This window comes from Thunnus albacares, chromosome 24, assembly GCF_914725855.1.
Source record: "Thunnus albacares chromosome 24, fThuAlb1.1, whole genome shotgun sequence".
NCBI lineage: Eukaryota > Metazoa > Chordata > Actinopteri > Scombriformes > Scombridae > Thunnus > Thunnus albacares.
Genome location: NC_058129.1, coordinates 2,414,764 through 2,440,000, shown reverse-complemented (window position 1 = coordinate 2,440,000; position 25,237 = coordinate 2,414,764). Strand labels below are relative to the sequence as shown.

Sequence of the window (25,237 nt, the reverse complement as noted above, 5' to 3'; positions counted from 1 at the left end):
CCTCCAAGGCCCAGGCGGCAGCTGCGCCGGGAGCGTTCCCATCCGTTCCTCCCTGGGAGAAACACCAGAGAGCGGGACTCCCGCGCACAGTTCTGCACAGACACGGAGGAAAACAAGAGAGAGGATCCCTACGTTAAGCGCGGCGGACGGGCGCTTGTGGAGAAAAGTGAAAAAGCTTACAGCACCTGGTATTCCCAGGCGGTCTCCCGTCCAAGTACTAACCAGGCCCGACCCTGCTTGGCTTCCGAGATCAGACGAGATCGGGCGTGTTCAGGGTGGTATGGCCGTAAGCTGTCCAAGGTACCACGCATGGGCCTCTTAGGGGTGGCGCTCGTCAGACGCGCCTCCAAGGCCCAGGCGGCAGCGTTCCCATCCGTTCCTCCCTCGGAGAAACACCAGAGAGCGGGACTCCCGCGCACAGTTCTGCACAGACACGGAGGAAAACAAGAGAGAGGATCCCTACGTTAGGCGCGGCGGACGGGCGCTTGTGGAGAAAAGTGAAAAAGCTTACAGCACCTGGTATTCCCAGGCGGTCTCCCGTCCAAGTACTAACCAGGCCCGACCCTGCTTGGCTTCCGAGATCAGACGAGATCGGGCGTGTTCAGGGTGGTATGGCCGTAAGCTGTCCAAGGTACCACGCATGGGCCTCTTAGGGGTGGCGCTCGTCAGACGCGCCTCCAAGGCCCAGGCGGCAGCGTTCCCATCCGTTCCTCCCTCGGAGAAACACCAGAGAGCGGGACTCCCGCGCACAGTTCTGCACAGACACGGAGGAAAACAAGAGAGAGGATCCCTACGTTAAGCGCGGCGGACGGGCGCTTGTGGAGAAAAGTGAAAAAGCTTACAGCACCTGGTATTCCCAGGCGGTCTCCCGTCCAAGTACTAACCAGGCCCGACCCTGCTTGGCTTCCGAGATCAGACGAGATCGGGCGTGTTCAGGGTGGTATGGCCGTAAGCTGTCCAAGGTACCACGCATGGGCCTCTTAGGGGTGGCGCTCGTCAGACGCGCCTCCAAGGCCCAGGCGGCAGCTGCGCCGGGAGCGTTCCCATCCGTTCCTCCCTCGGAGAAACACCAGAGAGCGGGACTCCCGCGCACAGTTCTGCACAGACACGGAGGAAAACAAGAGAGAGGATCCCTACGTTAAGCGCGGCGGACGGGCGCTTGTGGAGAAAAGTGAAAAAGCTTACAGCACCTGGTATTCCCAGGCGGTCTCCCGTCCAAGTACTAACCAGGCCCGACCCTGCTTGGCTTCCGAGATCAGACGAGATCGGGCGTGTTCAGGGTGGTATGGCCGTAAGCTGTCCAAGGTACCACGCATGGGCCTCTTAGGGGTGGCGCTCGTCAGACGCGCCTCCAAGGCCCAGGCGGCAGCGTTCCCATCCGTTCCTCCCTGGGAGAAACACCAGAGAGCGGGACTCCCGCGCACAGTTCTGCACAGACACGGAGGAAAACAAGAGAGAGGATCCCTACGTTAAGCGCGGCGGACGGGCGCTTGTGGAGAAAAGTGAAAAAGCTTACAGCACCTGGTATTCCCAGGCGGTCTCCCGTCCAAGTACTAACCAGGCCCGACCCTGCTTGGCTTCCGAGATCAGACGAGATCGGGCGTGTTCAGGGTGGTAGGGCCGTAAGCTGTCCAAGGTACCACGCATGGGCCTCTTAGGGGTGGCGCTCGTCAGACGCGCCTCCAAGGCCCAGGCGGCAGCTGCGCCGGGAGCGTTCCCATCCGTTCCTCCCTGGGAGAAACACCAGAGAGCGGGACTCCCGCGCACAGTTCTGCACAGACACGGAGGAAAACAAGAGAGAGGATCCCTACGTTAAGCGCGGCGGACGGGCGCTTGTGGAGAAAAGTGAAAAAGCTTACAGCACCTGGTATTCCCAGGCGGTCTCCCGTCCAAGTACTAACCAGGCCCGACCCTGCTTGGCTTCCGAGATCAGACGAGATCGGGCGTGTTCAGGGTGGTATGGCCGTAAGCTGTCCAAGGTACCACGCATGGGCCTCTTAGGGGTGGCGCTCGTCAGACGCGCCTACAAGGCCCAGGCGGCAGCTGCGCCGGGAGCGTTCCCATCCGTTCCTCCCTGGGAGAAACACCAGAGAGCGGGACTCCCGCGCACAGTTCTGCACAGACACGGAGGAAAACAAGAGAGAGGATCCCTACGTTAAGCGCGGCGGACGGGCGCTTGTGGAGAAAAGTGAAAAAGCTTACAGCACCTGGTATTCCCAGGCGGTCTCCCGTCCAAGTACTAACCAGGCCCGACCCTGCTTGGCTTCCGAGATCAGACGAGATCGGGCGTGTTCAGGGTGGTATGGCCGTAAGCTGTCCAAGGTACCACGCATGGGCCTCTTAGGGGTGGCGCTCGTCAGACGCGCCTCCAAGGCCCAGGCGGCAGCTGCGCCGGGAGCGTTCCCATCCGTTCCTCCCTGGGAGAAACACCAGAGAGCGGGACTCCCGCGCACAGTTCTGCACAGACACGGAGGAAAACAAGAGAGAGGATCCCTACGTTAAGCGCGGCGGACGGGCGCTTGTGGAGAAAAGTGAAAAAGCTTACAGCACCTGGTATTCCCAGGCGGTCTCCCGTCCAAGTACTAACCAGGCCCGACCCTGCTTGGCTTCCGAGATCAGACGAGATCGGGCGTGTTCAGGGTGGTATGGCCGTAAGCTGTCCAAGGTACCACGCATGGGCCTCTTAGGGGTGGCGCTCGTCAGACGCGCCTCCAAGGCCCAGGCGGCAGCGTTCCCATCCGTTCCTCCCTCGGAGAAACACCAGAGAGCGGGACTCCCGCGCACAGTTCTGCACAGACACGGAGGAAAACAAGAGAGAGGATCCCTACGTTAAGCGCGGCGGACGGGCGCTTGTGGAGAAAAGTGAAAAAGCTTACAGCACCTGGTATTCCCAGGCGGTCTCCCGTCCAAGTACTAACCAGGCCCGACCCTGCTTGGCTTCCGAGATCAGACGAGATCGGGCGTGTTCAGGGTGGTATGGCCGTAAGCTGTCCAAGGTACCACGCATGGGCCTCTTAGGGGTGGCGCTCGTCAGACGCGCCTCCAAGGCCCAGGCGGCAGCGTTCCCATCCGTTCCTCCCTCGGAGAAACACCAGAGAGCGGGACTCCCGCGCACAGTTCTGCACAGACACGGAGGAAAACAAGAGAGAGGATCCCTACGTTAAGCGCGGCGGACGGGCGCTTGTGGAGAAAAGTGAAAAAGCTTACAGCACCTGGTATTCCCAGGCGGTCTCCCGTCCAAGTACTAACCAGGCCCGACCGTGTTTGGCTTCCGAGATCAGACGAGATCGGGCGTGTTCAGGGTGGTATGGCCGTAAGCTGTCCAAGGTACCACGCATGGGCCTCTTAGGGGTGGCGCTCGTCAGACGCGCCTCCAAGGCCCAGGCGGCAGCGTTCCCATCCGTTCCTCCCTCGGAGAAACACCAGAGAGCGGGACTCCCGCGCACAGTTCTGCACAGACACGGAGGAAAACAAGAGAGAGGATCCCTACGTTAAGCGCGGCGGACGGGCGCTTGTGGAGAAAAGTGAAAAAGCTTACAGCACCTGGTATTCCCAGGCGGTCTCCCGTCCAAGTACTAACCAGGCCCGACCCTGCTTGGCTTCCGAGATCAGACGAGATCGGGCGTGTTCAGGGTGGTATGGCCGTAAGCTGTCCAAGGTACCACGCATGGGCCTCTTAGGGGTGGCGCTCGTCAGACGCGCCTCCAAGGCCCAGGCGGCAGCTGCGCCGGGAGCGTTCCCATCCGTTCCTCCCTCGGAGAAACACCAGAGAGCGGGACTCCCGCGCACAGTTCTGCACAGACACGGAGGAAAACAAGAGAGAGGATCCCTACGTTAAGCGCGGCGGACGGGCGCTTGTGGAGAAAAGTGAAAAAGCTTACAGCACCTGGTATTCCCAGGCGGTCTCCCGTCCAAGTACTAACCAGGCCCGACCCTGCTTGGCTTCCGAGATCAGACGAGATCGGGCGTGTTCAGGGTGGTATGGCCGTAAGCTGTCCAAGGTACCACGCATGGGCCTCTTAGGGGTGGCGCTCGTCAGACGCGCCTCCAAGGCCCAGGCGGCAGCGTTCCCATCCGTTCCTCCCTCGGAGAAACACCAGAGAGCGGGACTCCCGCGCACAGTTCTGCACAGACACGGAGGAAAACAAGAGAGAGGATCCCTACGTTAAGCGCGGCGGACGGGCGCTTGTGGAGAAAAGTGAAAAAGCTTACAGCACCTGGTATTCCCAGGCGGTCTCCCGTCCAAGTACTAACCAGGCCCGACCGTGTTTGGCTTCCGAGATCAGACGAGATCGGGCGTGTTCAGGGTGGTATGGCCGTAAGCTGTCCAAGGTACCACGCATGGGCCTCTTAGGGGTGGCGCTCGTCAGACGCGCCTCCAAGGCCCAGGTGGCAGCTGCGCCGGGAGCGTTCCCATCCGTTCCTCCCTCGCAGAAACACCAGAGAGCGGGACTCCCGCGCACAGTTCTGCACAGACACGGAGGAAAACAAGAGAGAGGATCCCTACGTTGAGCGCTGCGGACGGGCGCTTGTGGAGAAAAGTGAAAAAGCTTACAGCACCTGGTATTCCCAGGCGGTCTCCCGTCCAAGTACTAACCAGGCCCGACCCTGCTTGGCTTCCGAGATCAGACGAGATCGGGCGTGTTCAGGGTGGTATGGCCGTAAGCTGTCCAAGGTACCACGCATGGGCCTCTTAGGGGTGGCGCTCGTCAGACGCGCCTCCAAGGCCCAGGCGGCAGCGTTCCCATCCGTTCCTCCCTCGGAGAAACACCAGAGAGCGGGACTCCCGCGCACAGTTCTGCACAGACACGGAGGAAAACAAGAGAGAGGATCCCTACGTTAAGCGCGGCGGACGGGCGCTTGTGGAGAAAAGTGAAAAAGCTTACAGCACCTGGTATTCCCAGGCGGTCTCCCGTCCAAGTACTAACCAGGCCCGACCCTGCTTGGCTTCCGAGATCAGACGAGATCGGGCGTGTTCAGGGTGGTATGGCCGTAAGCTGTCCAAGGTACCACGCATGGGCCTCTTAGGGGTGGCGCTCGTCAGACGCGCCTCCAAGGCCCAGGCGGCAGCGTTCCCATCCGTTCCTCCCTCGGAGAAACACCAGAGAGCGGGACTCCCGCGCACAGTTCTGCACAGACACGGAGGAAAACAAGAGAGAGGATCCCTACGTTAAGCGCGGCGGACGGGCGCTTGTGGAGAAAAGTGAAAAAGCTTACAGCACCTGGTATTCCCAGGCGGTCTCCCGTCCAAGTACTAACCAGGCCCGACCCTGCTTGGCTTCCGAGATCAGACGAGATCGGGCGTGTTCAGGGTGGTATGGCCGTAAGCTGTCCAAGGTACCACGCATGGGCCTCTTAGGGGTGGCGCTCGTCAGACGCGCCTCCAAGGCCCAGGCGGCAGCGTTCCCATCCGTTCCTCCCTCGGAGAAACACCAGAGAGCGGGACTCCCGCGCACAGTTCTGCACAGACACGGAGGAAAACAAGAGAGAGGATCCCTACGTTAAGCGCGGCGGACGGGCGCTTGTGGAGAAAAGTGAAAAAGCTTACAGCACCTGGTATTCCCAGGCGGTCTCCCGTCCAAGTACTAACCAGGCCCGACCCTGCTTGGCTTCCGAGATCAGACGAGATCGGGCGTGTTCAGGGTGGTATGGCCGTAAGCTGTCCAAGGTACCACGCATGGGCCTCTTAGGGGTGGCGCTCGTCAGACGCGCCTCCAAGGCCCAGGCGGCAGCGTTCCCATCCGTTCCTCCCTCGGAGAAACACCAGAGAGCGGGACTCCCGCGCACAGTTCTGCACAGACACGGAGGAAAACAAGAGAGAGGATCCCTACGTTAAGCGCGGCGGACGGGCGCTTGTGGAGAAAAGTGAAAAAGCTTACAGCACCTGGTATTCCCAGGCGGTCTCCCGTCCAAGTACTAACCAGGCCCGACCCTGCTTGGCTTCCGAGATCAGACGAGATCGGGCGTGTTCAGGGTGGTATGGCCGTAAGCTGTCCAAGGTACCACGCATGGGCCTCTTAGGGGTGGCGCTCGTCAGACGCGCCTCCAAGGCCCAGGCGGCAGCGTTCCCATCCGTTCCTCCCTCGGAGAAACACCAGAGAGCGGGACTCCCGCGCACAGTTCTGCACAGACACGGAGGAAAACAAGAGAGAGGATCCCTACGTTAAGCGCGGCGGACGGGCGCTTGTGGAGAAAAGTGAAAAAGCTTACAGCACCTGGTATTCCCAGGCGGTCTCCCGTCCAAGTACTAACCAGGCCCGACCCTGCTTGGCTTCCGAGATCAGACGAGATCGGGCGTGTTCAGGGTGGTATGGCCGTAAGCTGTCCAAGGTACCACGCATGGGCCTCTTAGGGGTGGCGCTCGTCAGACGCGCCTCCAAGGCCCAGGCGGCAGCGTTCCCATCCGTTCCTCCCTCGGAGAAACACCAGAGAGCGGGACTCCCGCGCACAGTTCTGCACAGACACGGAGGAAAACAAGAGAGAGGATCCCTACGTTAAGCGCGGCGGACGGGCGCTTGTGGAGAAAAGTGAAAAAGCTTACAGCACCTGGTATTCCCAGGCGGTCTCCCGTCCAAGTACTAACCAGGCCCGACCCTGCTTGGCTTCCGAGATCAGACGAGATCGGGCGTGTTCAGGGTGGTATGGCCGTAAGCTGTCCAAGGTACCACGCATGGGCCTCTTAGGGGTGGCGCTCGTCAGACGCGCCTCCAAGGCCCAGGCGGCAGCGTTCCCATCCGTTCCTCCCTCGGAGAAACACCAGAGAGCGGGACTCCCGCGCACAGTTCTGCACAGACACGGAGGAAAACAAGAGAGAGGATCCCTACGTTAAGCGCGGCGGACGGGCGCTTGTGGAGAAAAGTGAAAAAGCTTACAGCACCTGGTATTCCCAGGCGGTCTCCCGTCCAAGTACTAACCAGGCCCGACCGTGTTTGGCTTCCGAGATCAGACGAGATCGGGCGTGTTCAGGGTGGTATGGCCGTAAGCTGTCCAAGGTACCACGCATGGGCCTCTTAGGGGTGGCGCTCGTCAGACGCGCCTCCAAGGCCCAGGTGGCAGCTGCGCCGGGAGCGTTCCCATCCGTTCCTCCCTCGCAGAAACACCAGAGAGCGGGACTCCCGCGCACAGTTCTGCACAGACACGGAGGAAAACAAGAGAGAGGATCCCTACGTTGAGCGCTGCGGACGGGCGCTTGTGGAGAAAAGTGAAAAAGCTTACAGCACCTGGTATTCCCAGGCGGTCTCCCGTCCAAGTACTAACCAGGCCCGACCCTGCTTGGCTTCCGAGATCAGACGAGATCGGGCGTGTTCAGGGTGGTATGGCCGTAAGCTGTCCAAGGTACCACGCATGGGCCTCTTAGGGGTGGCGCTCGTCAGACGCGCCTCCAAGGCCCAGGCGGCAGCGTTCCCATCCGTTCCTCCCTCGGAGAAACACCAGAGAGCGGGACTCCCGCGCACAGTTCTGCACAGACACGGAGGAAAACAAGAGAGAGGATCCCTACGTTAAGCGCGGCGGACGGGCGCTTGTGGAGAAAAGTGAAAAAGCTTACAGCACCTGGTATTCCCAGGCGGTCTCCCGTCCAAGTACTAACCAGGCCCGACCCTGCTTGGCTTCCGAGATCAGACGAGATCGGGCGTGTTCAGGGTGGTATGGCCGTAAGCTGTCCAAGGTACCACGCATGGGCCTCTTAGGGGTGGCGCTCGTCAGACGCGCCTCCAAGGCCCAGGCGGCAGCGTTCCCATCCGTTCCTCCCTCGGAGAAACACCAGAGAGCGGGACTCCCGCGCACAGTTCTGCACAGACACGGAGGAAAACAAGAGAGAGGATCCCTACGTTAAGCGCGGCGGACGGGCGCTTGTGGAGAAAAGTGAAAAAGCTTACAGCACCTGGTATTCCCAGGCGGTCTCCCGTCCAAGTACTAACCAGGCCCGACCCTGCTTGGCTTCCGAGATCAGACGAGATCGGGCGTGTTCAGGGTGGTATGGCCGTAAGCTGTCCAAGGTACCACGCATGGGCCTCTTAGGGGTGGCGCTCGTCAGACGCGCCTCCAAGGCCCAGGCGGCAGCTGCGCCGGGAGCGTTCCCATCCGTTCCTCCCTCGGAGAAACACCAGAGAGCGGGACTCCCGCGCACAGTTCTGCACAGACACGGAGGAAAACAAGAGAGAGGATCCCTACGTTAAGCGCGGCGGACGGGCGCTTGTGGAGAAAAGTGAAAAAGCTTACAGCACCTGGTATTCCCAGGCGGTCTCCCGTCCAAGTACTAACCAGGCCCGACCCTGCTTGGCTTCCGAGATCAGACGAGATCGGGCGTGTTCAGGGTGGTATGGCCGTAAGCTGTCCAAGGTACCACGCATGGGCCTCTTAGGGGTGGCGCTCGTCAGACGCGCCTCCAAGGCCCAGGCGGCAGCTGCGCCGGGAGCGTTCCCATCCGTTCCTCCCTGGGAGAAACACCAGAGAGCGGGACTCCCGCGCACAGTTCTGCACAGACACGGAGGAAAACAAGAGAGAGGATCCCTATGTTAAGCGCGGCGGACGGGCGCTTGTGGAGAAAAGTGAAAAAGCTTACAGCACCTGGTATTCCCAGGCGGTCTCCCGTCCAAGTATTAACCAGGCCCGACCCTGCTTGGCTTCCGAGATCAGACGAGATCGGGCGTGTTCAGGGTGGTATGGCCGTAAGCTGTCCAAGGTACCACGCATGGGCCTCTTAGGGGTGGCGCTCGTCAGACGCGCCTCCAAGGCCCAGGCGGCAGCGTTCCCATCCGTTCCTCCCTCGGAGAAACACCAGAGAGCGGGACTCCCGCGCACAGTTCTGCACAGACACGGAGGAAAACAAGAGAGAGGATCCCTACGTTAGGCGCGGCGGACGGGCGCTTGTGGAGAAAAGTGAAAAAGCTTACAGCACCTGGTATTCCCAGGCGGTCTCCCGTCCAAGTACTAACCAGGCCCGACCCTGCTTGGCTTCCGAGATCAGACGAGATCGGGCGTGTTCAGGGTGGTATGGCCGTAAGCTGTCCAAGGTACCACGCATGGGCCTCTTAGGGGTGGCGCTTGTCAGACGCGCCTCCAAGGCCCAGGCGGCAGCGTTCCCATCCGTTCCTCCCTCGGAGAAACACCAGAGAGCGGGACTCCCGCGCACAGTTCTGCACAGACACGGAGGAAAACAAGAGAGAGGATCCCTACGTTAAGCGCGGCGGACGGGCGCTTGTGGAGAAAAGTGAAAAAGCTTACAGCACCTGGTATTCCCAGGCGGTCTCCCGTCCAAGTACTAACCAGGCCCGACCGTGTTTGGCTTCCGAGATCAGACGAGATCGGGCGTGTTCAGGGTGGTATGGCCGTAAGCTGTCCAAGGTACCACGCATGGGCCTCTTAGGGGTGGCGCTCGTCAGACGCGCCTCCAAGGCCCAGGTGGCAGCTGCGCCGGGAGCGTTCCCATCCGTTCCTCCCTCGCAGAAACACCAGAGAGCGGGACTCCCGCGCACAGTTCTGCACAGACACGGAGGAAAACAAGAGAGAGGATCCCTACGTTGAGCGCTGCGGACGGGCGCTTGTGGAGAAAAGTGAAAAAGCTTACAGCACCTGGTATTCCCAGGCGGTCTCCCGTCCAAGTACTAACCAGGCCCGACCCTGCTTGGCTTCCGAGATCAGACGAGATCGGGCGTGTTCAGGGTGGTATGGCCGTAAGCTGTCCAAGGTACCACGCATGGGCCTCTTAGGGGTGGCGCTCGTCAGACGCGCCTCCAAGGCCCAGGCGGCAGCGTTCCCATCCGTTCCTCCCTCGGAGAAACACCAGAGAGCGGGACTCCCGCGCACAGTTCTGCACAGACACGGAGGAAAACAAGAGAGAGGATCCCTACGTTAAGCGCGGCGGACGGGCGCTTGTGGAGAAAAGTGAAAAAGCTTACAGCACCTGGTATTCCCAGGCGGTCTCCCGTCCAAGTACTAACCAGGCCCGACCCTGCTTGGCTTCCGAGATCAGACGAGATCGGGCGTGTTCAGGGTGGTATGGCCGTAAGCTGTCCAAGGTACCACGCATGGGCCTCTTAGGGGTGGCGCTCGTCAGACGCGCCTCCAAGGCCCAGGCGGCAGCTGCGCCGGGAGCGTTCCCATCCGTTCCTCCCTCGGAGAAACACCAGAGAGCGGGACTCCCGCGCACAGTTCTGCACAGACACGGAGGAAAACAAGAGAGAGGATCCCTACGTTAAGCGCGGCGGACGGGCGCTTGTGGAGAAAAGTGAAAAAGCTTACAGCACCTGGTATTCCCAGGCGGTCTCCCGTCCAAGTACTAACCAGGCCCGACCCTGCTTGGCTTCCGAGATCAGACGAGATCGGGCGTGTTCAGGGTGGTATGGCCGTAAGCTGTCCAAGGTACCACGCATGGGCCTCTTAGGGGTGGCGCTCGTCAGACGCGCCTCCAAGGCCCAGGCGGCAGCGTTCCCATCCGTTCCTCCCTGGGAGAAACACCAGAGAGCGGGACTCCCGCGCACAGTTCTGCACAGACACGGAGGACAACAAGAGAGAGGATCCCTACGTTAAGCGCGGCGGACGGGCGCTTGTGGAGAAAAGTGAAAAAGCTTACAGCACCTGGTATTCCCAGGCGGTCTCCCGTCCAAGTACTAACCAGGCCCGACCCTGCTTGGCTTCCGAGATCAGACGAGATCGGGCGTGTTCAGGGTGGTATGGCCGTAAGCTGTCCAAGGTACCACGCATGGGCCTCTTAGGGGTGGCGCTCGTCAGACGCGCCTCCAAGGCCCAGGCGGCAGCGTTCCCATCCGTTCCTCCCTCGGAGAAAAACCAGAGAGCGGGACTCCCGCGCACAGTTCTGCACAGACACGGAGGAGAACAAGAGAGAGGATCCCTACGTTAAGCGCGGCGGACGGGCGCTTGTGGAGAAAAGTGAAAAAGCTTACAGCACCTGGTATTCCCAGGCGGTCTCCCGTCCAAGTACTAACCAGGCCCGACCCTGCTTGGCTTCCGAGATCAGACGAGATCGGGCGTGTTCAGGGTGGTATGGCCGTAAGCTGTCCAAGGTACCACGCATGGGCCTCTTAGGGGTGGCGCTCGTCAGACGCGCCTCCAAGGCCCAGGCGGCAGCTGCGCCGGGAGCGTTCCCATCCGTTCCTCCCTCGGAGAAACACCAGAGAGCGGGACTCCCGCGCACAGTTCTGCACAGACACGGAGGAAAACAAGAGAGAGGATCCCTACGTTAAGCGCGGCGGACGGGCGCTTGTGGAGAAAAGTGAAAAAGCTTACAGCACCTGGTATTCCCAGGCGGTCTCCCGTCCAAGTACTAACCAGGCCCGACCCTGCTTGGCTTCCGAGATCAGACGAGATCGGGCGTGTTCAGGGTGGTATGGCCGTAAGCTGTCCAAGGTACCACGCATGGGCCTCTTAGGGGTGGCGCTCGTCAGACGCGCCTACAAGGCCCAGGCGGCAGCTGCGCCGGGAGCGTTCCCATCCGTTCCTCCCTGGGAGAAACACCAGAGAGCGGGACTCCCGCGCACAGTTCTGCACAGACACGGAGGAAAACAAGAGAGAGGATCCCTACGTTAAGCGCGGCGGACGGGCGCTTGTGGAGAAAAGTGAAAAAGCTTACAGCACCTGGTATTCCCAGGCGGTCTCCCGTCCAAGTACTAACCAGGCCCGACCCTGCTTGGCTTCCGAGATCAGACGAGATCGGGCGTGTTCAGGGTGGTATGGCCGTAAGCTGTCCAAGGTACCACGCATGGGCCTCTTAGGGGTGGCGCTCGTCAGACGCGCCTCCAAGGCCCAGGCGGCAGCTGCGCCGGGAGCGTTCCCATCCGTTCCTCCCTCGGAGAAACACCAGAGAGCGGGACTCCCGCGCACAGTTCTGCACAGACACGGAGGAAAACAAGAGAGAGGATCCCTACGTTAAGCGCGGCGGACGGGCGCTTGTGGAGAAAAGTGAAAAAGCTTACAGCACCTGGTATTCCCAGGTGGTCTCCCGTCCAAGTACTAACCAGGCCCGACCCTGCTTGGCTTCCGAGATCAGACGAGATCGGGCGTGTTCAGGGTGGTATGGCCGTAAGCTGTCCAAGGTACCACGCATGGGCCTCTTAGGGGTGGCGCTCGTCAGACGCGCCTCCAAGGCCCAGGCGGCAGCTGCGCCGGGAGCGTTCCCATCCGTTCCTCCCTGGGAGAAACACCAGAGAGCGGGACTCCCGCGCACAGTTCTGCACAGACACGGAGGAAAACAAGAGAGAGGATCCCTACGTTAAGCGCGGCGGACGGGCGCTTGTGGAGAAAAGTGAAAAAGCTTACAGCACCTGGTATTCCCAGGCGGTCTCCCGTCCAAGTACTAACCAGGCCCGACCCTGCTTGGCTTCCGAGATCAGACGAGATCGGGCGTGTTCAGGGTGGTATGGCCGTAAGCTGTCCAAGGTACCACGCATGGGCCTCTTAGGGGTGGCGCTCGTCAGACGCGCCTCCAAGGCCCAGGCGGCAGCTGCGCCGGGAGCGTTCCCATCCGTTCCTCCCTGGGAGAAACACCAGAGAGCGGGACTCCCGCGCACAGTTCTGCACAGACACGGAGGAAAACAAGAGAGAGGATCCCTACGTTAAGCGCGGCGGACGGGCGCTTGTGGAGAAAAGTGAAAAAGCTTACAGCACCTGGTATTCCCAGGCGGTCTCCCGTCCAAGTACTAACCAGGCCCGACCCTGCTTGGCTTCCGAGATCAGACGAGATCGGGCGTGTTCAGGGTGGTAGGGCCGTAAGCTGTCCAAGGTACCACGCATGGGCCTCTTAGGGGTGGCGCTCGTCAGACGCGCCTCCAAGGCCCAGGCGGCAGCTGCGCCGGGAGCGTTCCCATCCGTTCCTCCCTGGGAGAAACACCAGAGAGCGGGACTCCCGCGCACAGTTCTGCACAGACACGGAGGAAAACAAGAGAGAGGATCCCTACGTTAAGCGCGGCGGACGGGCGCTTGTGGAGAAAAGTGAAAAAGCTTACAGCACCTGGTATTCCCAGGCGGTCTCCCGTCCAAGTACTAACCAGGCCCGACCCTGCTTGGCTTCCGAGATCAGACGAGATCGGGCGTGTTCAGGGTGGTATGGCCGTAAGCTGTCCAAGGTACCACGCATGGGCCTCTTAGGGGTGGCGCTCGTCAGACGCGCCTCCAAGGCCCAGGCGGCAGCTGCGCCGGGAGCGTTCCCATCCGTTCCTCCCTCGGAGAAACACCAGAGAGCGGGACTCCCGCGCACAGTTCTGCACAGACACGGAGGAAAACAAGAGAGAGGATCCCTACGTTAAGCGCGGCGGACGGGCGCTTGTGGAGAAAAGTGAAAAAGCTTACAGCACCTGGTATTCCCAGGCGGTCTCCCGTCCAAGTACTAACCAGGCCCGACCCTGCTTGGCTTCCGAGATCAGACGAGATCGGGCGTGTTCAGGGTGGTATGGCCGTAAGCTGTCCAAGGTACCACGCATGGGCCTCTTAGGGGTGGCGCTCGTCAGACGCGCCTCCAAGGCCCAGGCGGCAGCTGCGCCGGGAGCGTTCCCATCCGTTCCTCCCTGGGAGAAACACCAGAGAGCGGGACTCCCGCGCACAGTTCTGCACAGACACGGAGGAAAACAAGAGAGAGGATCCCTACGTTAAGCGCGGCGGACGGGCGCTTGTGGAGAAAAGTGAAAAAGCTTACAGCACCTGGTATTCCCAGGCGGTCTCCCGTCCAAGTACTAACCAGGCCCGACCCTGCTTGGCTTCCGAGATCAGACGAGATCGGGCGTGTTCAGGGTGGTAGGGCCGTAAGCTGTCCAAGGTACCACGCATGGGCCTCTTAGGGGTGGCGCTCGTCAGACGCGCCTCCCCGGCCCAGGCGGCAGCTGCGCCGGGAGCGTTCCCATCCGTTCCTCCCTGGGAGAAACACCAGAGAGCGGGACTCCCGCGCACAGTTCTGCACAGACACGGAGGAAAACAAGAGAGAGGATCCCTACGTTAAGCGCGGCGGACGGGCGCTTGTGGAGAAAAGTGAAAAAGCTTACAGCACCTGGTATTCCCAGGCGGTCTCCCGTCCAAGTACTAACCAGGCCCGACCCTGCTTGGCTTCCGAGATCAGACGAGATCGGGCGTGTTCAGGGTGGTATGGCCGTAAGCTGTCCAAGGTACCACGCATGGGCCTCTTAGGGGTGGCGCTCGTCAGACGCGCCTCCAAGGCCCAGGCGGCAGCTGCGCCGGGAGCGTTCCCATCCGTTCCTCCCTCGGAGAAACACCAGAGAGCGGGACTCCCGCGCACAGTTCTGCACAGACACGGAGGAAAACAAGAGAGAGGATCCCTACGTTAAGCGCGGCGGACGGGCGCTTGTGGAGAAAAGTGAAAAAGCTTACAGCACCTGGTATTCCCAGGCGGTCTCCCGTCCAAGTACTAACCAGGCCCGACCCTGCTTGGCTTCCGAGATCAGACGAGATCGGGCGTGTTCAGGGTGGTATGGCCGTAAGCTGTCCAAGGTACCACGCATGGGCCTCTTAGGGGTGGCGCTCGTCAGACGCGCCTCCAAGGCCCAGGCGGCAGCTGCGCCGGGAGCGTTCCCATCCGTTCCTCCCTCGGAGAAACACCAGAGAGCGGGACTCCCGCGCACAGTTCTGCACAGACACGGAGGAAAACAAGAGAGAGGATCCCTACGTTTAGCGCGGCGGACGGGCGCTTGTGGAGAAAAGTGAAAAAGCTTACAGCACCTGGTATTCCCAGGCGGTCTCCCGTCCAAGTACTAACCAGGCCCGACCCTGCTTGGCTTCCGAGATCAGACGAGATCGGGCGTGTTCAGGGTGGTATGGCCGTAAGCTGTCCAAGGTACCACGCATGGGCCTCTTAGGGGTGGCGCTCGTCAGACGCGCCTCCAAGGCCCAGGCGGCAGCTGCGCCGGGAGCGTTCCCATCCGTTCCTCCCTGGGAGAAACACCAGAGAGCGGGACTCCCGCGCACAGTTCTGCACAGACACGGAGGAAAACAAGAGAGAGGATCCCTACGTTAAGCGCGGCGGACGGGCGCTTGTGGAGAAAAGTGAAAAAGCTTACAGCACCTGGTATTCCCAGGCGGTCTCCCGTCCAAGTACTAACCAGGCCCGACCCTGCTTGGCTTCCGAGATCAGACGAGATCGGGCGTGTTCAGGGTGGTATGGCCGTAAGCTGTCCAAGGTACCACGCATGGGCCTCTTAGGGGTGGCGCTCGTCAGACGCGCCTCCAAGGCCCAGGCGGCAGCGTTCCCATCCGTTCCTCCCTGGGAGAAACACCAGAGAGCGGGACTCCCGCGCACAGTTCTGCACAGACACGGAGGAAAACAAGAGAGAGGATCCCTACGTTAAGTGCGGCGGACGGGCGCTTGTGGAGAAAAGTGAAAAAGCTTACAGCACCTGGTATTCCCAGGCGGTCTCCCGTCCAAGTACTAACCAGGCCCGACCCTGCTTGGCTTCCGAGATCAGACGAGATCGGGCGTGTTCAGGGTGGTATGGCCGTAAGCTGTCCAAGGTACCACGCATGGGCCTCTTAGGGGTGGCGCTCGTCAGACGCGCCTCCAAGGCCCAGGCGGCAGCTGCGCCGGGAGCGTTCCCATCCGTTCCTCCCTGGGAGAAACACCAGAGAGCGGGACTCCCGCGCACAGTTCTGCACAGACACGGAGGAAAACAAGAGAGAGGATCCCTACGTTAAGCGCAGCGGACGGGCGCTTGTGGAGAAAAGTGAAAAAGCTTACAGCACCTGGTATTCCCAGGCGGTCTCCCGTCCAAGTACTAACCAGGCCCGACCCTGCTTGGCTTCCGAGATCAGACGAGATCGGGCGTGTTCAGGGTGGTAGGGCCGTAAGCTGTCCAAGGTACCACGCATGGGCCTCTTAGGGGTGGCGCTCGTCAGACGCGCCTCCAAGGCCCAGGCGGCAGCTGCGCCGGGAGCGTTCCCATCCGTTCCTCCCTGGGAGAAACACCAGAGAGCGGGACTCCCGCGCACAGTTCTGCACAGACACGGAGGAAAACAAGAGAGAGGATCCCTACGTTAAGCGCGGCGGACGGGCGCTTGTGGAGAAAAGTGAAAAAGCTTACAGCACCTGGTATTCCCAGGCGGTCTCCCGTCCAAGTACTAACCAGGCCCGACCCTGCTTGGCTTCCGAGATCAGACGAGATCGGGCGTGTTCAGGGTGGTATGGCCGTAAGCTGTCCAAGGTACCACGCATGGGCCTCTTAGGGGTGGCGCTCGTCAGACGCGCCTCCAAGGCCCAGGCGGCAGCTGCGCCGGGAGCGTTCCCATCCGTTCCTCCCTGGGAGAAACACCAGAGAGCGGGACTCCCGCGCACAGTTCTGCACAGACACGGAGGAAAACAAGAGAGAGGATCCCTACGTTAAGCGCGGCGGACGGGCGCTTGTGGAGAAAAGTGAAAAAGCTTACAGCACCTGGTATTCCCAGGCGGTCTCCCGTCCAAGTACTAACCAGGCCCGACCCTGCTTGGCTTCCGAGATCAGACGAGATCGGGCGTGTTCAGGGTGGTATGGCCGTAAGCTGTCCAAGGTACCACGCATGGGCCTCTTAGGGGTGGCGCTCGTCAGACGCGCCTCCAAGGCCCAGGCGGCAGCTGCGCCGGGAGCGTTCCCATCCGTTCCTCCCTCGGAGAAACACCAGAGAGCGGGACTCCCGCGCACAGTTCTGCACAGACACGGAGGAAAACAAGAGAGAGGATCCCTACGTTTAGCGCGGCGGACGGGCGCTTGTGGAGAAAAGTGAAAAAGCTTACAGCACCTGGTATTCCCAGGCGGTCTCCCGTCCAAGTACTAACCAGGCCCGACCCTGCTTGGCTTCCGAGATCGGGCGTGTTCAGGGTGGTATGGCCGTAAGCTGTCCAAGGTACCACGCATGGGCCTCTTAGGGGTGGCGCTCGTCAGACGCGCCTCCAAGGCCCAGGCGGCAGCTGCGCCGGGAGCGTTCCCATCCGTTCCTCCCTGGGAGAAACACCAGAGAGCGGGACTCCCGCACACAGTTCTGCACAGACACGGAGGAAAACAAGAGAGAGGATCCCTACGTTAAGCGCGGCGGACGGGCGCTTGTGGAGAAAAGTGAAAAAGCTTACAGCACCTGGTATTCCCAGGCGGTCTCCCGTCCAAGTACTAACCAGGCCCGACCCTGCTTGGCTTCCGAGATCAGACGAGATCGGGCGTGTTCAGGGTGGTATGGCCGTAAGCTGTCCAAGGTACCACGCATGGGCCTCTTAGGGGTGGCGCTCGTCAGACGCGCCTCCAAGGCCCAGGCGGCAGCTGCGCCGGGAGCGTTCCCATCCGTTCCTCCCTCGGAGAAACACCAGAGAGCGGGACTCCCGCGCACAGTTCTGCACAGACACGGAGGAAAACAAGAGAGAGGATCCCTACGTTAAGCGCGGCGGACGGGCGCTTGTGGAGAAAAGTGAAAAAGCTTACAGCACCTGGTATTCCCAGGCGGTCTCCCGTCCAAGTACTAACCAGGCCCGACCCTGCTTGGCTTCCGAGATCAGACGAGATCGGGCGTGTTCAGGGTGGTATGGCCGTAAGCTGTCCAAGGTACCACGCATGGGCCTCTTAGGGGTGGCGCTCGTCAGACGCGCCTCCAAGGCCCAGGCGGCAGCTGCGCCGGGAGCGTTCCCATCCGTTCCTCCCTCGGAGAAACACCAGAGAGCGGGACTCCCGCGCACAGTTCTGCACAGACACGGAGGAAAACAAGAGAGAGGATCCCTACGTTTAGCGCGGCGGACGGGCGCTTGTGGAGAAAAGTGAAAAAGCTTACAGCACCTGGTATTCCCAGGCGGTCTCCCGTCCAAGTACTAACCAGGCCCGACCCTGCGTGGCTTCCGAGATCGGGCGTGTTCAGGGTGGTATGGCCGTAAGCTGTCCAAGGTACCACGCATGGGCCTCTTAGGGGTGGCGCTCGTCAGACGCGCCTCCAAGGCCCAGGCGGCAGCTGCGCCGGGAGCGTTCCCATCCGTTCCTCCCTGGGAGAAACACCAGAGAGCGGGACTCCCGCGCACAGTTCTGCACAGACACGGAGGAAAACAAGAGAGAGGATCCCTACGTTAAGCGCGGCGGACGGGCGCTTGTGGAGAAAAGTGAAAAAGCTTACAGCACCTGGTATTCCCAGGCGGTCTCCCGTCCAAGTACTAACCAGGCCCGACCCTGCTTGGCTTCCGAGATCAGACGAGATCGGGCGTGTTCAGGGTGGTATGGCCGTAAGCTGTCCAAGGTACCACGCATGGGCCTCTTAGGGGTGGCGCTCGTCAGACGCGCCTCCAAGGCCCAGGCGGCAGCTGCGCCGGGAGCGTTCCCATCCGTTCCTCCCTCGGAGAAACACCCGAGAGCGGGACTCCCGCGCACAGTTCTGCACAGACACGGAGGAAAACAAGAGAGAGGATCCCTACGTTTAGCGCGGCGGACGGGCGCTTGTGGAGAAAAGTGAAAAAGCTTACAGCACCTGGTATTCCCAGGCGGTCTCCCGTCCAAGTACTAACCAGGCCCGACCCTGCTTGGCTTCCGAGATCGGGCGTGTTCAGGGTGGTATGGCCGTAAGCTGTCCAAGGTACCACGCATGGGCCTCTTAGGGGTGGCGCTCGTCAGACGCGCCTCCAAGGCCCAGGCGGCAGCTGCGCCGGGAGCGTTCCCATCCGTTCCTCCCTGGGAGAAACACCAGAGAGCGGGACTCCCGCACACAGTTCTGCACAGACACGGAGGAAAACAAGAGAGAGGATCCCTACGTTAAGCGCGGCGGACGGGCGCTTGTGGAGAAAAGTGAAAAAGCTTACAGCACCTGGTATTCCCAGGCGGTCTCCCGTCCAAGTACTAACCAGGCCCGACCCTGCTTGGCTTCCGAGATCAGACGAGATCGGGCGTGTTCAGGGTGGTATGGCCGTAAGCTGTCCAAGGTACCACGCATGGGCCTCTTAGGGGTGGCGCTCGTCAGACGCGCCTCCAAGGCCCAGGCGGCAGCTGCGCCGGGAGCGTTCCCATCCGTTCCTCCCTCGGAGAAACACCAGAGAGCGGGACTCCCGCGCACAGTTCTGCACAGACACGGAGGAAAACAAGAGAGAGGATCCCTACGTTAAGCGCGGCGGACGGGCGCTTGTGGAGAAAAGTGAAAAAGCTTACAGCACCTGGTATTCCCAGGCGGTCTCCCGTCCAAGTACTAACCAGGCCCGACCCTGCTTGGCTTCCGAGATCAGACGAGATCGGGCGTGTTCAGGGTGGTATGGCCGTAAGCTGTCCAAGGTACCACGCATGGGCCTCTTAGGGGTGGCGCTCGTCAGACGCGCCTCCAAGGCCCAGGCGGCAGCTGCGCCGGGAGCGTTCCCATCCGTTCCTCCCTCGGAGAAACACCAGAGAGCGGGACTCCCGCGCACAGTTCTGCACAGACACGGAGGAAAACAAGAGAGAGGATCCCTACGTTTAGCGCGGCGGACGGGCGCTTGTGGAGAAAAGTGAAAAAGCTTACAGCACCTGGTATTCCCAGGCGGTCTCCCGTCCAAGTACTAACCAGGCCCGACCCTGCTTGGCTTCCGAGATCGGGCGTGTTCAGGGTGGTATGGCCGTAAGCTGTCCAAGGTACCACGCATGGGCCTCTTAGGGGTGGCGCTCGTCAGACGCGCCTCCAAGGCCCAGGCGGCAGCTGCGCCGGGAGCGTTCCCATCCGTTCCTCCCTGGGAGAAACACCAGAGAGCGGGACTCCCGCGCACAGTTCTGCACAGACACGGAGGAAAACAAGAGAGAGGATCCCTACGTTAAGCGCGGCGGACGGGCGCTTGTGGAGAAAAGTGAAAAAGCTTACAGCACCTGGTATTCCCAGGCGGTCTCCCGTCCAAGTACTAACCAGGCCCGACCCTGCTTGGCTTCCGAAATCAGACGAGATCGGGCGTGTTCAGGGTGGTATGGCCGTAAGCTGTCCAAGGTACCACGCATGGGCCTCTTAGGGGTGGCGCTCGTCAGACGCGCCTCCAAGGCCCAGGCGGAAGCTGCGCCGGGAGCGTTCCCATCCGTTCCTCCCTCGGAGAAACACCAGAGAGCGGGACTCCCGCGCACAGTTCTGCACAGACACGGAGGAAAACAAGAGAGAGGATCCCTACGTTAAGCGCGGCGGACGGGCGCTTGTGGAGAAAAGTGAAAAAGCTTACAGCACCTGATATTCCCAGGCGGTCTCCCGTCCAAGTACTAACCAGACCCGACCCTGCTTGGCTTCCGAAATCAGACGAGATCGGGCGTGTTCAGGGTGGTATGGCCGTAAGCTGTCCAAGGTACCACGCATGGGCCTCTTAGGGGTGGCGCTCGTCAGACGCGCCTCCAAGGCCCAGGCGGCAGCTGCGCCGGGAGCGTTCCCATCCGTTCCTCCCTCGGAGAAACACCAGAGAGCGGGACTCCCGCGCACAGTTCTGCACAGACACGGAGGAAAACAAGAGAGAGGATCCCTACGTTAAGCGCGGCGGACGGGCGCTTGTGGAGAAAAGTGAAAAAGCTTACAGCACCTGGTATTCCCAGGCGGTCTCCCGTCCAAGTACTAACCAGGCCCGACCCTGCTTGGCTTCTGAGATCGGGCGTGTTCAGGGTGGTATGGCCGTAAGCTGTCCAAGGTACCACGCATGGGCCTCTTAGGGGTGGCGCTCGTCAGACGCGCCTCCAAGGCCCAGGCGGCAGCTGCGCCGGGAGCGTTCCCATCCGTTCCTCCCTGGGAGAAACACCAGAGAGCGGGACTCCCGCGCACAGTTCTGCACAGACACGGAGGAAAACAAGAGAGAGGATCCCTACGTTAAGCGCGGCGGACGGGCGCTTGTGGAGAAAAGTGAAAAAGCTTACAGCACCTGGTATTCCCAGGCGGTCTCCCGTCCAAGTACTAACCAGGCCCGACCCTGCTTGGCTTCCGAGATCAGACGAGATCGGGCGTGTTCAGGGTGGTATGGCCGTAAGCTGTCCAAGGTACCACGCATGGGCCTCTTAGGGGTGGCGCTCGTCAGACGCGCCTCCAAGGCCCAGGCGGCAGCTGCGCCGGGAGCGTTCCCATCCGTTCCTCCCTCGGAGAAACACCAGAGAGCGGGACTCCCGCGCACAGTTCTGCACAGACACCGAGGAAAACAAGAGAGAGAATCCCTACGTTAAGCGCGGCGGACGGGCGCTTGTGGAGAAAAGTGAAAAAGCTTGCAGCACCTGGTATTCCCAGGCGGTCTCCCGTCCAAGTACTAACCAGGCCCGACACTGCTTGGCTTCCGAGATCGGGCGTGTTCAGGGTGGTATGGCCGTAAGCTGTCCAAGGTACCACGCATGGGCCTCTTAGGGGTGGCGCTCGTCAGACGCGCCTCCAAGGCCCAGGCGGCAGCTGCGCCGGGAGCGTTCCCATCCGTTCCTCCCTCGGAGAAACACCAGAGAGCGGGACTCCCGCGCACAGTTCTGCACAGACACGGAGGAAAACAAGAGAGAGGATCCCTACGTTAAGCGCGGCGGACGGGCGCTTGTGGAGAAAAGTGAAAAAGCTTACAGCACCTGGTATTCCCAGGCGGTCTCCCGTCCAAGTACTAACCAGGCCCGACCCTGCTTGGCTTCCGAGATCGGGCGTGTTCAGGGTGGTATGGCCGTAAGCTGTCCAAGGTACCACGCATGGGCCTCTTAGGGGTGGCGCTCGTCAGACGCGCCTCCAAGGCCCAGGCGGCAGCTGCGCCGGGAGCGTTCCCATCCGTTCCTCCCTCGGAGAAACACCAGAGAGCGGGACTCCCACGCACAGTTCTGCACAGACACGGAGGAAAACAAGAGAGAGGATCCCTACGTTAAGCGCGGCGGACGGGCGCTTGTGGAGAAAAGTGAAAAAGCTTACAGCACCTGGTATTCCCAGGCGGTCTCCCGTCCAAGTACTAACCAGGCCCGACCCTGCTTGGCTTCCGAGATCAGACGAGATCGGGCGTGTTCAGGGTGGTATGGCCGTAAGCTGTCCAAGGTACCACGCATGGGCCTCTTAGGGGTGGCGCTCGTCAGACGCGCCTCCAAGGCCCAGGCGGCAGCTGCGCCGGGAGCGTTCCCATCCGTTCCTCCCTGGGAGAAACACCAGAGAGCGGGACTCCCGCGCACAGTTCTGCACAGACACGGAGGAAAACAAGAGAGAGGATCCCTACGTTAAGCGCGGCGGACGGGCGCTTGTGGAGAAAAGTGAAAAAGCTTACAGCACCTGGTATTCCCAGGCGGTCTCCCGTCCAAGTACTAACCAGGCCCGACCCTGCTTGGCTTCCGAGATCGGGCGTGTTCAGGGTGGTATGGCCGTAAGCTGTCCAAGGTACCACGCATGGGCCTCTTAGGGGTGGCGCTCGTCAGACGCGCCTCCAAGGCCCAGGCGGCAGCTGCGCCGGGAGCGTTCCCATCCGTTCCTCCCTCGGAGAAACACCAGAGAGTGGGACTCCCGCGCACAGTTCTGCACAGACACGGAGGAAAACAAGAGAGAGGATCCCTATGTTAAGCGCGGCGGATGGGCGCTTGTGGAGAAAAGTGAAAAAGCTTACAGCACCTGGTATTCCCAGGCGGTCTCCCGTCCAAGTACTAACCAGGCCCGACACTGCTTGGCTTCCGAGATCGGGCGTGTTCAGGGTGGTATGGCCGTAAGCTGTCCAAGGTACCACGCATGGGCCTCTTAGGGGTGGCGCTCGTCAGACGCGCCTCCAAGGCCCAGGCGGCAGCTGCGCCGGGAGCGTTCCCATCCGTTCCTCCCTCGGAGAAACACCAGAGAGCGGGACTCCCGCGCACAGTTCTGCACAGACACGGAGGAAAACAAGAGAGAGGATCCCTACGTTAAGCGCGGCGGACGGGCGCTTGTGGAGAAAAGTGAAAAAGCTTACAGCACCTGGTATTCCCAGGCGGTCTCCCGTCCAAGTACTAACCAGGCCCGACCCTGCTTGGCTTCCGAAATCAGACGAGATCGGGCGTGTTCAGGGTGGTATGGCCGTAAGCTGTCCAAGGTACCACGCATGGGCCTCTTAGGGGTGGTGCTCGTCAGACGCGCCTCCAAGGCCCAGGCGGAAGCTGCGCCGGGAGCGTTCCCATCCGTTCCTCCCTCGGAGAAACACCAGAGAGCGGGACTCCCGCGCACAGTTCTGCACAGACACGGAGGAAAACAAGAGAGAGGATCCCTATGTTAAGCGCGGCGGACGGGCGCTTGTGGAGAAAAGTGAAAAAGCTTACAGCACCTGGTATTCCCAGGCGGTCTCCCGTCCAAGTACTAACCAGGCCCGACCCTGCTTGGCTTCCGAGATCGGGCGTGTTCAGGGTGGTATGGCCGTAAGCTGTCCAAGGTACCACGCATGGGCCTCTTAGGGGTGGCGCTCGTCAGACGCGCCTCCAAGGCCCAGGCGGCAGCTGCGCCGGGAGCGTTCCCATCCGTTCCTCCCTCGGAGAAACACCAGAGAGCGGGACTCCCGCGCACAGTTCTGCACAGACACGGAGGAAAACAAGAGAGAGGATCCCTACGTTAAGCGTGGCGGACGGGCGCTTGTGGAGAAAAGTGAAAAAGCTTACAGCACCTGGTATTCCCAGGCGGGCTCCCGTCCAAGTACTAACCAGGCCCGACCCTGCTTGGCTTCCGAGATCAGACGAGATCGGGCGTGTTCAGGGTGGTATGGCCGTAAGCTGTCCAAGGTACCACGCATGGGCCTCTTATGGGTGGCGCTCGTCAGACGCGCCTCCAAGGCCCAGGCGGCAGCTGCGCCGGTGCTGCTCCTGCGCACAGTTCTTCACAGACACGGAGGAAAACAAGAGAGAGGATCCCTACGTTAAGCGCGGCGGACGGGCGCTTGTGGAGAAAAGTGAAAAAGCTTACAGCACCTGGTATTCCCAGGCGGGCTCCCGTCCAAGTACTAACCAGGCCCGACCCTGCTTGGCTACCGAGATCAGACGAGATCGGGCGTGTTCAGGGTGGTATGGCCGTAAGCTGTCCAAGGTACCACGCATGGGCCTCTTAGGGGTGGCGCTCGTCAGACGCGCCTCCAAGGCCCAGGCGGCAGCTGCGCTGGGAGCGTTCCCATCCGTTCCTCCCTCGGAGAAACACCAGAGAGCGGGACTCCCGCGCACAGTTCTGCACAGACACGGAGGAAAACAAGAGAGAGGATCCCTACGTTAAGCGCGGCGGACGGGCGCTTGTGGAGAAAAGTGAAAAAGCTTACAGCACCTGGTATTCCCAGGCGGTCTCCCGTCCAAGTACTAACCAGGCCCGACCCTGCTTGGCTTCCGAGATCAGACGAGATCGGGCGTGTTCAGGGTGGTATGGCCGTAAGCTGCCAAAGGTACCACGCATGGGCCTATTAGGGGTGGCGCTCGTCAGACGCGCCTCCAAGGCCCAGGCGGCAGCTGCGCCGGGAGCGTTCCCATCCGTTCCTCCCTCGGAGAAACACCAGAGAGCGGGACTCCCGTGCACAGTTCTGCACAGACACGGAGGAAAACAAGAGAGAGGATCCCTACGTTAAGCGTGGCGGACGGGCGCTTGTGGAGAAAAGTGAAAAAGCTTACAGCACCTGGTATTCCCAGGCGGTCTCCCGTCCAAGTACTAACCAGGTCCCACCCTGCTTGGCTTCCGAGATCAGACGAGATCGGGCGTGTTCAGGGTGGTATGGCCGTAAGCTGTCCAAGGTACCACGCATGGGCCTCTTAGGGGTGGCGCTCGTCAGACGCGCCTCCAAGGCCCAGGCGGCAGCTGCGCCGGTGCTGCTCCCGCGCACAGTTCTGCACAGACACGGAGGAAAACAAGAGAGAGGATCCCTACGTTAAGCGCGGCGGACGGGCGCTTGTGGAGAAAAGTGAAAAAGCTTACAGCACCTGGTATTCCCAGGCGGTCTCCCGTCCAAGTACTAACCAGGCCCGACCCTGCTTGGCTTCCGAGATCAGACGAGATCGGGCGTGTTCAGGGTGGTATGGCCGTAAGCTGTCCAAGGTACCACGCATGGGCCTCTTAGGGGTGGCGCTCGTCAGACGCGCCTCCAAGGCCCAGGCGGCAGCTGCGCCGGGAGCGTTCCCATCCGTTCCTCCCTCGGAGAAACACCAGAGAGCGGGACTCCCGCGCACAGTTCTGCACAGACACGGAGGAAAACAAGAGAGAGGATCCCTACGTTAAGCGCGGCGGACGGGCGCTTGTGGAGAAAAGTGAAAAAGCTTACAGCACCTGGTATTCCCAGGCGGTCTCCCGTCCAAGTACTAACCAGGCCCGACCCTGCTTATCTTCCGAGATCAGGCGTGTTCAGACACATGTTCACGTCCACCTGAATTTCTAATACTTGATT

At 61.2% G+C, this 25,237-nt stretch overlaps 64 non-coding genes and 10 pseudogenes across 64 annotated transcripts; all 74 read right to left on the bottom strand.

Annotated features, from left to right (window-relative positions):
* Positions 1–173: 173 nt before the first annotated feature.
* Positions 174–292, bottom strand: LOC122977887. Its single transcript, XR_006402101.1, has one exon. It is a non-coding gene; the product is annotated as a 5S ribosomal RNA (ribosomal RNA).
* Positions 293–504: 212 nt separating this feature from the next.
* LOC122977876 lies at positions 505–623 on the bottom strand. The gene has a single exon (XR_006402090.1). It is a non-coding gene; the product is annotated as a 5S ribosomal RNA (ribosomal RNA).
* A 212-nt stretch (positions 624–835) lies between these two features.
* Positions 836–954, bottom strand: LOC122977865. The gene has a single exon (XR_006402079.1). It is a non-coding gene; the product is annotated as a 5S ribosomal RNA (ribosomal RNA).
* Positions 955–1,178: 224 nt separating this feature from the next.
* LOC122977853 lies at positions 1,179–1,297 on the bottom strand. Its single transcript, XR_006402068.1, has one exon. It is a non-coding gene; the product is annotated as a 5S ribosomal RNA (ribosomal RNA).
* Positions 1,298–1,509: 212 nt separating this feature from the next.
* Positions 1,510–1,628, bottom strand: LOC122977928. Its single transcript, XR_006402142.1, has one exon. It is a non-coding gene; the product is annotated as a 5S ribosomal RNA (ribosomal RNA).
* Positions 1,629–1,852: 224 nt separating this feature from the next.
* Positions 1,853–1,971, bottom strand: LOC122977842. Its single transcript, XR_006402057.1, has one exon. It is a non-coding gene; the product is annotated as a 5S ribosomal RNA (ribosomal RNA).
* A 224-nt stretch (positions 1,972–2,195) lies between these two features.
* Positions 2,196–2,314, bottom strand: LOC122977831. Its single transcript, XR_006402046.1, has one exon. It is a non-coding gene; the product is annotated as a 5S ribosomal RNA (ribosomal RNA).
* Positions 2,315–2,538: 224 nt separating this feature from the next.
* LOC122977819 lies at positions 2,539–2,657 on the bottom strand. The gene has a single exon (XR_006402035.1). It is a non-coding gene; the product is annotated as a 5S ribosomal RNA (ribosomal RNA).
* Positions 2,658–2,869: 212 nt separating this feature from the next.
* LOC122977808 lies at positions 2,870–2,988 on the bottom strand. Its single transcript, XR_006402024.1, has one exon. It is a non-coding gene; the product is annotated as a 5S ribosomal RNA (ribosomal RNA).
* A 212-nt stretch (positions 2,989–3,200) lies between these two features.
* On the bottom strand, positions 3,201–3,319 carry LOC122978073. The gene has a single exon (XR_006402283.1). It is a non-coding gene; the product is annotated as a 5S ribosomal RNA (ribosomal RNA).
* Positions 3,320–3,531: 212 nt separating this feature from the next.
* LOC122977796 lies at positions 3,532–3,650 on the bottom strand. The gene has a single exon (XR_006402013.1). It is a non-coding gene; the product is annotated as a 5S ribosomal RNA (ribosomal RNA).
* Positions 3,651–3,874: 224 nt separating this feature from the next.
* Positions 3,875–3,993, bottom strand: LOC122977784. Its single transcript, XR_006402001.1, has one exon. It is a non-coding gene; the product is annotated as a 5S ribosomal RNA (ribosomal RNA).
* Positions 3,994–4,205: 212 nt separating this feature from the next.
* LOC122978072 lies at positions 4,206–4,324 on the bottom strand. The gene has a single exon (XR_006402282.1). It is a non-coding gene; the product is annotated as a 5S ribosomal RNA (ribosomal RNA).
* A 224-nt stretch (positions 4,325–4,548) lies between these two features.
* Positions 4,549–4,667, bottom strand: LOC122977773. Its single transcript, XR_006401990.1, has one exon. It is a non-coding gene; the product is annotated as a 5S ribosomal RNA (ribosomal RNA).
* A 212-nt stretch (positions 4,668–4,879) lies between these two features.
* Positions 4,880–4,998, bottom strand: LOC122977762. Its single transcript, XR_006401979.1, has one exon. It is a non-coding gene; the product is annotated as a 5S ribosomal RNA (ribosomal RNA).
* A 212-nt stretch (positions 4,999–5,210) lies between these two features.
* Positions 5,211–5,329, bottom strand: LOC122977751. Its single transcript, XR_006401968.1, has one exon. It is a non-coding gene; the product is annotated as a 5S ribosomal RNA (ribosomal RNA).
* A 212-nt stretch (positions 5,330–5,541) lies between these two features.
* Positions 5,542–5,660, bottom strand: LOC122977739. Its single transcript, XR_006401957.1, has one exon. It is a non-coding gene; the product is annotated as a 5S ribosomal RNA (ribosomal RNA).
* Positions 5,661–5,872: 212 nt separating this feature from the next.
* LOC122977728 lies at positions 5,873–5,991 on the bottom strand. Its single transcript, XR_006401946.1, has one exon. It is a non-coding gene; the product is annotated as a 5S ribosomal RNA (ribosomal RNA).
* Positions 5,992–6,203: 212 nt separating this feature from the next.
* LOC122977716 lies at positions 6,204–6,322 on the bottom strand. Its single transcript, XR_006401935.1, has one exon. It is a non-coding gene; the product is annotated as a 5S ribosomal RNA (ribosomal RNA).
* A 212-nt stretch (positions 6,323–6,534) lies between these two features.
* On the bottom strand, positions 6,535–6,653 carry LOC122977705. The gene has a single exon (XR_006401924.1). It is a non-coding gene; the product is annotated as a 5S ribosomal RNA (ribosomal RNA).
* A 212-nt stretch (positions 6,654–6,865) lies between these two features.
* On the bottom strand, positions 6,866–6,984 carry LOC122978070. Its single transcript, XR_006402280.1, has one exon. It is a non-coding gene; the product is annotated as a 5S ribosomal RNA (ribosomal RNA).
* A 224-nt stretch (positions 6,985–7,208) lies between these two features.
* LOC122977693 lies at positions 7,209–7,327 on the bottom strand. The gene has a single exon (XR_006401913.1). It is a non-coding gene; the product is annotated as a 5S ribosomal RNA (ribosomal RNA).
* A 212-nt stretch (positions 7,328–7,539) lies between these two features.
* LOC122977682 lies at positions 7,540–7,658 on the bottom strand. The gene has a single exon (XR_006401902.1). It is a non-coding gene; the product is annotated as a 5S ribosomal RNA (ribosomal RNA).
* Positions 7,659–7,870: 212 nt separating this feature from the next.
* On the bottom strand, positions 7,871–7,989 carry LOC122977670. Its single transcript, XR_006401890.1, has one exon. It is a non-coding gene; the product is annotated as a 5S ribosomal RNA (ribosomal RNA).
* Positions 7,990–8,213: 224 nt separating this feature from the next.
* LOC122977659 lies at positions 8,214–8,332 on the bottom strand. Its single transcript, XR_006401879.1, has one exon. It is a non-coding gene; the product is annotated as a 5S ribosomal RNA (ribosomal RNA).
* A 224-nt stretch (positions 8,333–8,556) lies between these two features.
* On the bottom strand, positions 8,557–8,675 carry LOC122977984. The gene has a single exon (XR_006402196.1). It is a non-coding gene; the product is annotated as a 5S ribosomal RNA (ribosomal RNA).
* Positions 8,676–8,887: 212 nt separating this feature from the next.
* On the bottom strand, positions 8,888–9,006 carry LOC122977648. Its single transcript, XR_006401868.1, has one exon. It is a non-coding gene; the product is annotated as a 5S ribosomal RNA (ribosomal RNA).
* Positions 9,007–9,218: 212 nt separating this feature from the next.
* Positions 9,219–9,337, bottom strand: LOC122978069. Its single transcript, XR_006402279.1, has one exon. It is a non-coding gene; the product is annotated as a 5S ribosomal RNA (ribosomal RNA).
* Positions 9,338–9,561: 224 nt separating this feature from the next.
* On the bottom strand, positions 9,562–9,680 carry LOC122977637. The gene has a single exon (XR_006401857.1). It is a non-coding gene; the product is annotated as a 5S ribosomal RNA (ribosomal RNA).
* Positions 9,681–9,892: 212 nt separating this feature from the next.
* LOC122977626 lies at positions 9,893–10,011 on the bottom strand. The gene has a single exon (XR_006401846.1). It is a non-coding gene; the product is annotated as a 5S ribosomal RNA (ribosomal RNA).
* Positions 10,012–10,235: 224 nt separating this feature from the next.
* Positions 10,236–10,354, bottom strand: LOC122977615. The gene has a single exon (XR_006401835.1). It is a non-coding gene; the product is annotated as a 5S ribosomal RNA (ribosomal RNA).
* Positions 10,355–10,566: 212 nt separating this feature from the next.
* On the bottom strand, positions 10,567–10,685 carry LOC122977603. The gene has a single exon (XR_006401824.1). It is a non-coding gene; the product is annotated as a 5S ribosomal RNA (ribosomal RNA).
* Positions 10,686–10,897: 212 nt separating this feature from the next.
* LOC122977591 lies at positions 10,898–11,016 on the bottom strand. The gene has a single exon (XR_006401813.1). It is a non-coding gene; the product is annotated as a 5S ribosomal RNA (ribosomal RNA).
* A 224-nt stretch (positions 11,017–11,240) lies between these two features.
* Positions 11,241–11,359, bottom strand: LOC122977579. Its single transcript, XR_006401802.1, has one exon. It is a non-coding gene; the product is annotated as a 5S ribosomal RNA (ribosomal RNA).
* Positions 11,360–11,583: 224 nt separating this feature from the next.
* On the bottom strand, positions 11,584–11,702 carry LOC122977568. The gene has a single exon (XR_006401791.1). It is a non-coding gene; the product is annotated as a 5S ribosomal RNA (ribosomal RNA).
* Positions 11,703–11,926: 224 nt separating this feature from the next.
* LOC122977072 lies at positions 11,927–12,045 on the bottom strand. The gene has a single exon (XR_006401323.1). It is a non-coding gene; the product is annotated as a 5S ribosomal RNA (ribosomal RNA).
* Positions 12,046–12,269: 224 nt separating this feature from the next.
* Positions 12,270–12,388, bottom strand: LOC122977555. The gene has a single exon (XR_006401779.1). It is a non-coding gene; the product is annotated as a 5S ribosomal RNA (ribosomal RNA).
* Positions 12,389–12,612: 224 nt separating this feature from the next.
* LOC122977927 lies at positions 12,613–12,731 on the bottom strand. The gene has a single exon (XR_006402141.1). It is a non-coding gene; the product is annotated as a 5S ribosomal RNA (ribosomal RNA).
* Positions 12,732–12,955: 224 nt separating this feature from the next.
* Positions 12,956–13,074, bottom strand: LOC122977543. Its single transcript, XR_006401768.1, has one exon. It is a non-coding gene; the product is annotated as a 5S ribosomal RNA (ribosomal RNA).
* Positions 13,075–13,298: 224 nt separating this feature from the next.
* On the bottom strand, positions 13,299–13,417 carry LOC122977532. The gene has a single exon (XR_006401757.1). It is a non-coding gene; the product is annotated as a 5S ribosomal RNA (ribosomal RNA).
* A 224-nt stretch (positions 13,418–13,641) lies between these two features.
* Positions 13,642–13,760, bottom strand: LOC122977926. Its single transcript, XR_006402140.1, has one exon. It is a non-coding gene; the product is annotated as a 5S ribosomal RNA (ribosomal RNA).
* Positions 13,761–13,984: 224 nt separating this feature from the next.
* LOC122977520 lies at positions 13,985–14,103 on the bottom strand. The gene has a single exon (XR_006401746.1). It is a non-coding gene; the product is annotated as a 5S ribosomal RNA (ribosomal RNA).
* Positions 14,104–14,327: 224 nt separating this feature from the next.
* On the bottom strand, positions 14,328–14,446 carry LOC122977509. Its single transcript, XR_006401735.1, has one exon. It is a non-coding gene; the product is annotated as a 5S ribosomal RNA (ribosomal RNA).
* Positions 14,447–14,670: 224 nt separating this feature from the next.
* Positions 14,671–14,789, bottom strand: LOC122977497. Its single transcript, XR_006401724.1, has one exon. It is a non-coding gene; the product is annotated as a 5S ribosomal RNA (ribosomal RNA).
* A 224-nt stretch (positions 14,790–15,013) lies between these two features.
* LOC122977485 lies at positions 15,014–15,132 on the bottom strand. The gene has a single exon (XR_006401713.1). It is a non-coding gene; the product is annotated as a 5S ribosomal RNA (ribosomal RNA).
* Positions 15,133–15,344: 212 nt separating this feature from the next.
* On the bottom strand, positions 15,345–15,463 carry LOC122977473. The gene has a single exon (XR_006401702.1). It is a non-coding gene; the product is annotated as a 5S ribosomal RNA (ribosomal RNA).
* Positions 15,464–15,687: 224 nt separating this feature from the next.
* LOC122977925 lies at positions 15,688–15,806 on the bottom strand. The gene has a single exon (XR_006402139.1). It is a non-coding gene; the product is annotated as a 5S ribosomal RNA (ribosomal RNA).
* A 224-nt stretch (positions 15,807–16,030) lies between these two features.
* On the bottom strand, positions 16,031–16,149 carry LOC122977462. Its single transcript, XR_006401691.1, has one exon. It is a non-coding gene; the product is annotated as a 5S ribosomal RNA (ribosomal RNA).
* Positions 16,150–16,373: 224 nt separating this feature from the next.
* Positions 16,374–16,492, bottom strand: LOC122977450. Its single transcript, XR_006401680.1, has one exon. It is a non-coding gene; the product is annotated as a 5S ribosomal RNA (ribosomal RNA).
* A 224-nt stretch (positions 16,493–16,716) lies between these two features.
* LOC122978157 lies at positions 16,717–16,825 on the bottom strand (annotated as a pseudogene).
* A 224-nt stretch (positions 16,826–17,049) lies between these two features.
* On the bottom strand, positions 17,050–17,168 carry LOC122977437. The gene has a single exon (XR_006401668.1). It is a non-coding gene; the product is annotated as a 5S ribosomal RNA (ribosomal RNA).
* Positions 17,169–17,392: 224 nt separating this feature from the next.
* Positions 17,393–17,511, bottom strand: LOC122977426. The gene has a single exon (XR_006401657.1). It is a non-coding gene; the product is annotated as a 5S ribosomal RNA (ribosomal RNA).
* A 224-nt stretch (positions 17,512–17,735) lies between these two features.
* Positions 17,736–17,844, bottom strand: LOC122978170 (annotated as a pseudogene).
* A 224-nt stretch (positions 17,845–18,068) lies between these two features.
* Positions 18,069–18,187, bottom strand: LOC122977414. Its single transcript, XR_006401646.1, has one exon. It is a non-coding gene; the product is annotated as a 5S ribosomal RNA (ribosomal RNA).
* Positions 18,188–18,411: 224 nt separating this feature from the next.
* Positions 18,412–18,520, bottom strand: LOC122978156 (annotated as a pseudogene).
* Positions 18,521–18,744: 224 nt separating this feature from the next.
* Positions 18,745–18,863, bottom strand: LOC122977403. Its single transcript, XR_006401635.1, has one exon. It is a non-coding gene; the product is annotated as a 5S ribosomal RNA (ribosomal RNA).
* Positions 18,864–19,087: 224 nt separating this feature from the next.
* On the bottom strand, positions 19,088–19,206 carry LOC122977391. Its single transcript, XR_006401624.1, has one exon. It is a non-coding gene; the product is annotated as a 5S ribosomal RNA (ribosomal RNA).
* A 224-nt stretch (positions 19,207–19,430) lies between these two features.
* LOC122978153 lies at positions 19,431–19,539 on the bottom strand (annotated as a pseudogene).
* Positions 19,540–19,763: 224 nt separating this feature from the next.
* On the bottom strand, positions 19,764–19,882 carry LOC122977952. Its single transcript, XR_006402165.1, has one exon. It is a non-coding gene; the product is annotated as a 5S ribosomal RNA (ribosomal RNA).
* Positions 19,883–20,106: 224 nt separating this feature from the next.
* LOC122978123 lies at positions 20,107–20,225 on the bottom strand. The gene has a single exon (XR_006402329.1). It is a non-coding gene; the product is annotated as a 5S ribosomal RNA (ribosomal RNA).
* A 224-nt stretch (positions 20,226–20,449) lies between these two features.
* LOC122978166 lies at positions 20,450–20,558 on the bottom strand (annotated as a pseudogene).
* Positions 20,559–20,782: 224 nt separating this feature from the next.
* LOC122977377 lies at positions 20,783–20,901 on the bottom strand. Its single transcript, XR_006401613.1, has one exon. It is a non-coding gene; the product is annotated as a 5S ribosomal RNA (ribosomal RNA).
* Positions 20,902–21,125: 224 nt separating this feature from the next.
* LOC122978183 lies at positions 21,126–21,234 on the bottom strand (annotated as a pseudogene).
* Positions 21,235–21,458: 224 nt separating this feature from the next.
* On the bottom strand, positions 21,459–21,567 carry LOC122978152 (annotated as a pseudogene).
* A 224-nt stretch (positions 21,568–21,791) lies between these two features.
* On the bottom strand, positions 21,792–21,910 carry LOC122977366. The gene has a single exon (XR_006401602.1). It is a non-coding gene; the product is annotated as a 5S ribosomal RNA (ribosomal RNA).
* Positions 21,911–22,134: 224 nt separating this feature from the next.
* On the bottom strand, positions 22,135–22,243 carry LOC122978151 (annotated as a pseudogene).
* A 224-nt stretch (positions 22,244–22,467) lies between these two features.
* LOC122978164 lies at positions 22,468–22,576 on the bottom strand (annotated as a pseudogene).
* Positions 22,577–22,800: 224 nt separating this feature from the next.
* LOC122977951 lies at positions 22,801–22,919 on the bottom strand. Its single transcript, XR_006402164.1, has one exon. It is a non-coding gene; the product is annotated as a 5S ribosomal RNA (ribosomal RNA).
* A 224-nt stretch (positions 22,920–23,143) lies between these two features.
* Positions 23,144–23,252, bottom strand: LOC122978150 (annotated as a pseudogene).
* A 224-nt stretch (positions 23,253–23,476) lies between these two features.
* On the bottom strand, positions 23,477–23,595 carry LOC122977903. The gene has a single exon (XR_006402117.1). It is a non-coding gene; the product is annotated as a 5S ribosomal RNA (ribosomal RNA).
* Positions 23,596–23,777: 182 nt separating this feature from the next.
* On the bottom strand, positions 23,778–23,896 carry LOC122978055. Its single transcript, XR_006402265.1, has one exon. It is a non-coding gene; the product is annotated as a 5S ribosomal RNA (ribosomal RNA).
* Positions 23,897–24,120: 224 nt separating this feature from the next.
* On the bottom strand, positions 24,121–24,239 carry LOC122977354. Its single transcript, XR_006401591.1, has one exon. It is a non-coding gene; the product is annotated as a 5S ribosomal RNA (ribosomal RNA).
* A 224-nt stretch (positions 24,240–24,463) lies between these two features.
* On the bottom strand, positions 24,464–24,582 carry LOC122977909. The gene has a single exon (XR_006402123.1). It is a non-coding gene; the product is annotated as a 5S ribosomal RNA (ribosomal RNA).
* Positions 24,583–24,764: 182 nt separating this feature from the next.
* Positions 24,765–24,883, bottom strand: LOC122977343. The gene has a single exon (XR_006401580.1). It is a non-coding gene; the product is annotated as a 5S ribosomal RNA (ribosomal RNA).
* Between the last annotated feature and the right edge of the window lie 354 nt (positions 24,884–25,237).